General features: G+C 43.9%; 1 pseudogene; it reads left to right on the top strand.

Annotated features, from left to right (window-relative positions):
- Positions 1-959: 959 nt before the first annotated feature.
- Positions 960-1,535, top strand: LOC111537280 (annotated as a pseudogene).
- The last annotated feature ends 8,770 nt before the right edge of the window (positions 1,536-10,305 follow it).

Raw genomic sequence — 10,305 nt, forward strand, 5'->3', positions numbered from 1 at the left:
TACATACCGATCAGAATGCTAACATTTTTAAAAGTGACAACACCAAATGTTGGTGAGGATGTGGAGAAACTAAGTCACTCACACATTGATGGTGGAAACGTAGAAGGATACAGCCACTTTAGAAACGGTTTGGAAAATTTTGTGTGTTTTGAGGCTGGAGTGCAGTGGCACGATCACTGCTCACTGCAACCTCTGCCTCCCAGGCTCAAGTGATCCTCCCACCCCAGCCTCCAAAGTAGCATGGAACAACACGCATGCACTGCCATGCATAGCTAATTTTTTGTATGAGATGGGATTTAGCCATGTTGCTTAGGCTAGTCTTGAACTCCTGGGCTCAAGCGATCTGCCCACTTCGGCATCCCAAAGTGCTGGGATAATAGGTGTGAGCCACCACGCCCAGTCAGCAGTTTCTTAAAAATACTAAACATGGAACTACCATATGGACTCTTGGGAATTTGTTCCAGAGAAATAAAAATTTATGTTCACAAAAAAGAATACATGAGTGTTTATAGCAACTCTATTCTTAGTGGCCAAAAACTGGAAACAACTCGAATGTCCATCAATGGCTGAATGGTTAAATAAACTGTAGTACATCCATACCATGGAATACTATGTAGCAATAAAAAAGAATGAACTGTTGACCCATGCAACAAACTGGATGAATCTCCTGAGCATTATGCTGAGTGAAGAAAGTCAATCCCAAAAGGTTACGTACTGCTTGATTCCATTATATATATAACACTCTTGAAAAAAAAAACTGTAGAAATGGAGAACAGATTAGTAGTTGCCAGGGGTTAAGTGGGGAGCAGAAGGCCTGGCACAGTGGCTCACACCTGTAATCCCAGCACCTGGGTAGGCCAAGGTGTGAGGACTGCTTGAGCCCAGGAGTTTGAGATTAGTCTGGGCAATATAGGGAGACCCAACTCTAAAAATAATTTTTAGCCACATCTACTGCAAGAATGAAGACCATTCTCAGCAATCAGACTGTCGACATTCCAAAAAATGTTGACATTACTCTGAAGGGACGCAGTTATTGTGAAGGGCCCCAGAGGAACCCTGTGGAGGGACTTCAGTCACATCAGTATAGAACTCGGTCTTCTTGGAAAGAAAAAAAGAGGCTCTGGGTTGACAAACGGTAGGGTAACAGAAAGGAACTGGCTGCTGTTCAGACTATTTGTAGTCATGTACAGAACACGATCAAGGGTGTTACACTGGGCCTCAGTTACAAGATGAGGTCTGTGTACGCTCACTTCCCCATCAACGTTGTTATCTAGGAGAATGGGTCTCTTGTTGAAATCCAAAATTTATTGGGTGAAAAATACATCCACAAGGTTCAGATGAGACTACGTGTTGCTCGTTCAGTATCTCAAGCCCAGAAAGATGAATTCATCCTTGAAGGAAATGACATTGAGCTTGTTTCAAATTCAGCAGCTTTGATTCAGCAAGCCACAACAGTTAAAAACAAGGATATCAGAAAATTTTTGAATGGTATCTATGTCTCTGAAAAGGGAACTGTTCAGCAGGCTGATGAATAAGATCTCAGAGTTGTCCAGCTACAGAAACAGAATGCTGGATGATTTCTACCTATTTGTGATATTTAAATAATACAATAAAAGACCAACAGATTTGGAAAATAATAATAATAATATTTTTTTAAAATTAGCCAGGCATGGTGGCATGAGCCTGTGATCCCAACTATACAGGAGGCTGAGGCAGGAGGATCGCCTGAACCCAGGAGGTCAAGGCTGCAGTTAGCCGTGATGGCACCTCGTGATCGCCAGCCTGGGTGACAGAATGATATCCTGTCAAAAAAAGAAAGAAAGAGAGAAAGAGAGAAAGAGAGAGAGAGAGAGGGAGGGAGGGAGGGAGGGAGGGAGGGAAGGAGGGAGGGAAGGAAGGAAGAGAGGGAGGGAGGTAAGAAAGGAAGGAAGGAAGGAAGGAAGGAAAGAAGGAAGGAAGGAAGTAAAAAAAAAAAGAGCAGGGAGCAGGAGCAGTAAGGAAATGGAGGAAATGGGGGTAACTATAAAATGGAAACCTGAGAGATCCTTGTGGTGATGAAACTGTTCTATATTTTGACATATCAGTGTCAGTATCCTGGTTGTGATATTGTGCTATTAGCAGCGTCTACTGCGAGAATGAAGACCATTCTCAGCAATCAGACTGTTGACATTCCAGAAAATGTTAACATTACTCTGAAGGGACGCACAGTTATTGTGAAGGGCCCCAGGGGAACCCTGTGGAGGGACTTCAATCACATCAATACAGAACTCAGTCTTCTTGGAGTTTTGCAATATGTTACCTTTGGGAGAATGGCTATAGGGCACACTGGATCTCTGTACATGGGATATCTTTGTACAATTGCATGTGAACCTACAATTATCTCAAAATGAAACGTTTAATTAAAAGACAAACCAGGGAAGCAATTAACGATACGCATGCTGAGTAGTGGGATGAATAAACATGTGACAAAGCAAGTATTACAAATTGTCAAAGGAACAATGTAGAAGGTGGATATCAGATGTTTCGTGTAAAATTTTCAACTTTTCTGTATGTTGAAACTTTTTCATAGTAAAATGTTTAAGAAATAAAAAAGAAGCCCAAATAGTGCAGGAGACTAAAGTAACCTGGAACTTCTGTTCTTCTAGGCCTCCTTTTACTTTTCAGAGGCTATCATTACTAATAATTTATTGTATACCTGTACAGACATTTTCTCTGAATTTGTAACCATGCTTAAAATCTTTTCTTAGGTTGGGCGTGGTGGCTCACACCTGCAATCCCAGCACTTTGGGAGACTGAGGTGGGTGAATCGCTTGAGGCCAGGAGTCTGAGACCAGTCTGGCAACATGGCAAAACCCTGTCTCTATAAAAAATACAAAAATTAGCTGGGCATGGTGGTGCAGAGCTGTGGTCCCAGCTACTCAGGAGGCTGAGGTGGGAGGATTGCGTGAGCCCAGGGGTTTGAGGCTTAGTGAGCTGAGATCAAGCCACTGTACCTCAGCCTGGGTAACAGAGGAAGACCCTGTTTCAAACAAACAAAAAAATATTTTCTTAAAACACTATATGATATTATACCTTCTGTTCTGCAAATTGTCTTTAATAACATACTGAGGATACCTTTCTATGCAGTATGTAGAAACCCTGCTCTTTTAACGGCTATGTATATATTTTTGGTGTGAATATGCCATTATTTATTTAACATTAAAGTTTTCTGCTAAACTTTTTCTCATAGAAACGATACATACACAGACACATAAAGTAGAATTCTTTATTTCTCCTCCTCCTACCCCACTCCAAAAACATAAGGGTGTAGAGGTTGGCAAGTGACCTAGGCCTGGCCAATCATATTCCATTGCCTGAAAGGAAAGATGGCCTTTTTATCTAAGATTGGGACAAAAAGGATGACATTAGCCTGGAGTTATGTGAAGCCAAAGGAAAGAAGAGCTGAGAAACGAAGGGAGGGAAGGAGGGGGAGAAGGAGAGAGGAAAGGACACAGAACCATTAAGGGCAAGCTAATGAGGTTGTTGAACCCTTGAATTCAATAGCACCTGAAGCTCCCTGAACGTTTCAGTTATGTCAGAAAATAGAGTCTATCCTTAATTCCTTTAACCTGGTTAGAGCTGCAACTCAGAACTCTGCCTAATATGTAATAATGTGTATTATATATGCAATCAGATATATGCACATGTAGAAGAATACATTCTGTTCTGTGTACCATCCCACTACCCAGCATGATTCAAGCTATCTGCAAACAAAATATTAAAATGGAAATTTCCAGCCAAGCATGGTGGCTCATGCCTGGAATCCCAGCACTTTGGGAGGCCAAGGCGGTGGATCACCTGAGGTCAGGAGTTCGAGGCCAGCCTGGCCAACATGGTGAAACCCTGGTCTCTACTAAAAAATACAAAAATTAGCCAAGCATGGTGGTGCATGCCTGTAGTCTCAGCTACTTGGGTTGCTGAAGCACGAAAACTGCTTGAACCTGGGAGGCTGAGGTTACAGTGAGCCAAGATCATGACATTGTACTCCAGTCTGAGTGACAGAGCAAGACTTTGTCTCAGAAAATAAATAGGCTGAGTGTGATGGCTCACACCTGTAATCTCAGCACTTTGAGAGGCCAAGGCGGGCGGATCACCTGAGGTCAGGAGTTCGAGACCAGCATGGCCAACATTGTGAAACCCTGTCTCTACTAAAAATATGAAAATTAGCCAGGCATGGCGGCAGGCACCTGTAATCCCAGCTACTTGGGAGGCTGAGGCAGGAGAATCGCTTGAACCTGGGAGGCGGAGGTTGCAGTGGGCCAAGATTACACCACTGCACTGCAGCCTGGGCAACACAGCAAGACTCTGTCTCAAAAAATAAATAAATAAATAAAATATAAATAAATAATAAATGGAAATTTCCATTAAGCATTAATATACCTTAGTTGTAAAACAATGTGATGTGTGAAGTCACTATATGCAAACTTTCAAAAGAAGTAACCTTAAGAATCTGTTATATGGGCCGGGTACAGTGGCTCATGCCTGTAATCCCAACACTTTGGGAGGCCAAGGCAGGAGGATTGCTTGAGCCCAGGAGTTCAAAACCAGCCTAGTCAACATCAAGAGACTTTGTCTCTACAAAATAAATAAATAAATAAATAACATAACATAAAAAACAAAAAATTAAAAATTAAAAAATCAGCTGGGCGTGGTGGTAAGCACCTGTAGTCCCAGCTACTGGGGAGGCTGAACTCGAATTCGAGGCTGCAGTGAGTCATGATCGCGCCACTGCACTCTAGGTTGGGTGACAGAGCGAGACCCTCCCTCAAAACAAACAAACAAAAAACTGTTACACGACATGTGAACTTCCTCCCTTACCTCGAGAATATATGTGGTCCTGAGTGGAGTTCTGTGAGGAGATTATCTGTGGAAACAGATAGTCCTGTGTTGTAAGCTCCCCTCCCAATGTTGGGGGGCGCCAAACTCCCTTCCAGGAAGACTCAGGCAGTGGCACCTTTTGTGTGTCTGGGAGGAAGTGTGTTGCAGGCTAGGAAGCCACAAGGTGGATTGGAGTGGGACTGCCACCGCAGTCATGACGACTCTCTGACTGCTCCCCTTACCCACGGGTGACAACCGTTTTGAGCAGTGGGCCTCTGTTGCTCTGGTCCCAGTTCAAATTAACTGGGACAGAATTCCTTCCTATAAAATGTATTATAGAGACAAAGAGGGGGGGAAACCCCTCTTTGGGTGGCTGAATCTGGAATGTCGCATTTTTCCATTGAGATTTGGTGGTGTGAGGAGCTGGTCTGCAGATAAAGAAAAATGCATCAGACCTGAAGAAAAAAGAAGCAGAAATGAGAAGTAGATTACAACTTGCTCTGTGAGAGGAGGTCTGGATTGAATACATTTTATTTTCTTTTCATCAATTCCCCCTCTTTTTGTTCTAGCTATATATATATATATATATATATGTGTGTGTGTGTGTGTGTACATATATACATATATGTATATATGTGTGTGCATACATACACATATATAATTATACACATGTATGTATGTATCTATATACACACACACACACATACACACACGGCTCACTGCAGCCTCGAACTCCTGGGCTCAACTTCCCCCAGGAGCTGGGACTACAGGCTGGGACTGTGTATATATATTTTTGAGACAGGGTCTCACTCTGTCACCCAGGCTGGAGTGCAGTGGTGCAATCATAGCTCACCGCAGTCTTGACCTCCTGTGCTGAAGTGATCCTCCCACCTCAGCCTCCCAAGCTAAAACTACATGTGCACATCATCATGCCCAGCTAATTCTTTTGTGTTTGTAGAGATGGGATTTCTCCATGTTGCCCAGGCTGTTCTTGAACTGGGCTCAAGCCATCTGCCCTTCTCAGCCTCCTATAGTGCTGGAATTACAGGCGTGAGCCACCACGCCTGGCTAAGCTATCTTGTTTTTCGTACAATCCATGGGGTACATGTGACATTTTATTACATATATATAATACATAACAAACAAGTCAGGGTTTTTAGGGTGTCCATCCCCCCAATACAATACATTTTTGTTAACAGTAGTCACCCTACTCTGCTATCAAACATTGAATTTATGCCTTCTGTCTATATGTTTATACCCTTTAACCCACTTCTCTTCATCCTCCCCTCTGCCCCCAACTTGTTTAAGCTATCTTGAGTTGGTTTCTGGTGTTTCAACAAGATTCATAATGAATGCAACTGCTAATATTCCTCAGTAGTTTGTCAAATACCATTTGGCATCTTCTGTTGTTCAGTCATCGACTCTACATCTACTCTCGGGTCTCCCTGAACTTCTCCACTCCGTCCATCCTCCTCCTCCTCCTCCACATTCAGGGACCCTTTCATAATTCACGTCAGGCTTTCACATACACTATCTGTGATCATTCCAGTAAGCCTATGAGCTAGGTCTTGTTCCTATTTCAGTTCAGCAGTCCTTTATCAAGTACCTACTAAGTGCCAGGAACCAAGCTGTAGGGTCCATTCTCCTGTTCTCCCATAGCACGAGTACACAGTCCCTCTCTAAAATCTCTAGGGCTCAGCCAGGCCGGTGGCTCATGCCTGTAATCCCAGCACTTTGGGAGGCCTAGGTGGGTGGATCCCCTGAGGTCAGGAGTTTGAGACTGAGACCAGCCTCACCAACATGGTGAAACCCCGTCTCTACTAAAAATACAAAAATTAGCCAGGTATGTTGATGGGCACCTGTAATTCCAGCTACCCAGGAGGCTGAGGCAGGAGAATCGCTTGAACCCAGGAGGTGGAGGTTGCAGTGAGCCGAGATCGTGCCATTGCAATCCAGCCTGGGTGACAGAAAGAGACTCCATCTCAAATATAAAATAAAATAAAATAAAATAAAATATCTGGAGTTGATGTACAGACTCACTTGAACACGCAGGCCTGGAGGCCCACACATCCATGCCTAATATATTTACAATATGTAAATCAAGTTAATAAGCTACTAAATAAGAACTGTCTTCTGAGCTGCGTGTGGTGGCTCATGCCTATAATCTGAGCACTTTGAGAGGCTGAGACAGGATGATCACTTGAGCCCAGGAGTTCAAGAACAGCCTGGGCACCATAGTGAGACCCCATCTCTGTTCGAAAAATAAACAAACAAACAAACAAATAAATAAATAAGAACTGTGTTCTGTCCTACTTTGATAGGTATGGCCAGGGTCAAATGTACAATTTTGGATAACTACTCTATCCCCTTTCTCTTTGCACACTCGATTCTATCCTTACCTTGAGTGGTTTCATGGGCACGTGTAGGGACATTTTAGTTTGCACAACCAGCCTCTATCCATACCTGGTGCAAAAAGCTGCTCTTTGGTTATGTCTTGGGCTTAAGAGTGCATATGACAGCAGTAACTCCCACCCTGCACCCATCCAGAAGGTTGACCTATTAAAGAGATCTGCACAGGCTGTGGACCACTTGGGCAGCAAACTCCAGTGTCTCAGGTACCTGGGACATGGTTGGGGGGTGCTCAGGTAGTTAGAGGCCCTTCATTTTGCTTCACGGGCCTACCTAATTAGCAAGGGCTATCTAGAAGAAGGGCAAAGTAAGGCCCTCCAAAGTGTGGGGTCCTCTTGCGTGGGTCTAAGAGGAGCCCTAAAATTTAAAAGTGTTTGGTTTTCAGAGAGATGATATGCTGCACACACTGCATATTATTCAATCCCCCAGTGGGGTCTGGGGAGAGCTTAAGCAAATATGTTGGCACTTCTGCAATAAAATACATTGATATTCATTCTAAGAGAATGAAATAAAGACTATAAAGACTATAAATAGTCTTTATAGATGTCTCTATAAATTCCTCATGTCATTTCAAGTCAGATTTTGCCACCACTTGTGTCTGTGCCAAACTTAAGAAAAAACTTTTGGCTGGCCTCATGCCTGTAATTCTAACACTTTGGGAGGCCAAGGCAGGACGATTGCTTGAGCCTGGGAGTTCAAGTCCAGCCTGGGCAACATAACAAGCCCTGGTCTCTACAAAAGTAAGAAAATTAGCTGGGCACAATAGCACACACCTGTAGCCCTAGTTGCTTGGGAGTCTGAGGTGGGAAAACCCTTGAGCTTGGTAGGTTGGGGCTGCAGTGAGCCGTGATCATGCCACTACGCTCCAGCCTGTATGACAGAGAAAGACCCTGTCTCAACAACAACAACAACAACAACAACAACAACACACACACACAAACGCACAACCTTTCAATTTTCACAGCTTTTGAGATTTCAGAACTTGGAGATAAGGAATTATGGAACTATAACAGAGTTGTAATACAGTCATTGCTGTTCAATTGAGGACACATTTCTAGCCTTCCTTTCAACTAACTGTAGCCATGTGGCTAAGCTCTCAGCAAGAGAATATGAGCAGAAGTTATGAGGGCCGCTTTGGGTCTGAACTTTTAGGCACCAGGCATGTATTTTCCCACAGTCTTTTCCCTCTTCCTCCAACCTGGAAGACAGATGTGCCTGTTATCCAGCTTCTGTCAAGCAGATGAGGACAGAGTCCTTATATTTGCAGCGCAACAATCTGGAAGGAACTAGAGTCCTCAGATGGTCAGGTGGGGCAAGATCCTTACCAAACTGCGCTGCTCAACTCAGGACTGCTATGAGGGAGGGAAATGAGCTTCTATTCCTCCTTAAGTCACTGTACTTTTTTTGTAAAGATGAGGTCTGGCTCTATTGCACAGACTGACCTTGAACTCCTGGGCTCAAGTGACCCTTCTGCCTCGGCCTCTCAAAGTGCTGGGATTACAGGCATGAGACACCATGCCTGGCAAGCTACTGTACTTTTGAGCCTCCAACCCACTTAGTCTTGAACTAATTAATATAAGAGACAAGTGCTGGGCATATTAAAGATGGAAAAGATACAGTCCTTACCCCCAAGGGATGATAAGGATGTTTTAAGTAAGGAAAACCAACCCATATGTGGAGACTTCCAATTAAATGTGCTATGTGCTGATGTGGCCGCCATGGAAGAGCACAGGCCTACCTGAGGGTTTCAGGGAAAACTTCCTCGAAGAGATGGCGGCTCAGCTGGCCTGTGAAGGGTCAAGAGAGGTTGATCAGGTGAGAAAATGGAAAAGGGTATGTTATGGGTTAAATTGTGTCACCCTCCAGCAAAAGACATGTTGAAGTCCTAAATCCCAGTACCTCAGAATGTGACTTTATTTAGAAATAGGGTCATTGAAAATGTGGTGGCTTATGCCTGTAATCCCAGCACTTTCGGAGACCGAGACAGGAAGATTGCTTGAGTCCAGGAGTTCGAGACCAGCTTCAGCAACATGGTGGGACCCCGTCTCCACAAAAAAATAAACAAAATTAGCAAGGCGTGGTGACACACATCTGTGGTCTCAGCTACTTGGAAAGCTGAGGTGGGAAGATTGCTTGAGCCCGGAATGTTGAGGCTGCAAGGAACCTTAGCATACTGGAGTAGGGTAGGCTAGAATCCAATACAACTGGTGTCCTTTTTTGTTTTTTCTTTTTATTTTGAGACAGAGTCTTGCTCTGCCACCCAGGCTGGAGTGCAGTGGTGTAATCATAGCTCACTGCAGCCTCCATCTCCAGGGCTCGAGAGATCCTTCTGTCTGTCTCCCGAGTAGTTGGGACTAGAGGTACATTACTAATGCCCAGCAAATTTTTGTATTTTTGTGGAGAATGGGGACTTACTATGCTTCCCAGGCTGGTCTTGAACTCTTGGCCTCAATCCTCTTGCCTCAGCCTCCCAAAGTGCTGGGATTACAGATGTGAGCCATCATGCCTGGCTGGGTGTCCTTTTAAGAAGAAGAAAATTTAGACACAGAGACAGACACTCAGGGATAATGCCACGTGAAGACATAGAGACACACAGACTCAGAGACGATGGCCACATGAAGATGCCCACATGAATTTGGTGTTGTGCTATACAAGTCAAGGAATGCCTGGGCCTACCAGGAACTGAAAGAAGCAAGGAAGGATCCTCCCCTGGAAGTTCTGGAAGGGGCATGATTTCAGACTTCTAGCTTCCAGAACTGTGAGCAGATAAATTTCTGCTGTTTTTAAGTCCTGCACTTTGTTACTTCAACCCTAGGAAATTAATACAGGGCATATCAGGCATAAGCAGAAGCAGAGAGGTGAGAAACAACATGGTGTACTGAAAGAGACTATAGGCAACTCCGTATTTAGAGCCATAATGTGCAAGGCAAGGCATGTCCTGCAATGATGCTGGAGAGTGGAAAAAACCCACTCACTGCATGTATGATATGTAATTTTTTTTTTTTTTTTTTTTTTTTTGAGACGGAGTCTCGCTGTGTC

Source organism: Piliocolobus tephrosceles, chromosome 16, assembly GCF_002776525.5.
Source record: "Piliocolobus tephrosceles isolate RC106 chromosome 16, ASM277652v3, whole genome shotgun sequence".
Lineage (NCBI taxonomy): Eukaryota > Metazoa > Chordata > Mammalia > Primates > Cercopithecidae > Piliocolobus > Piliocolobus tephrosceles.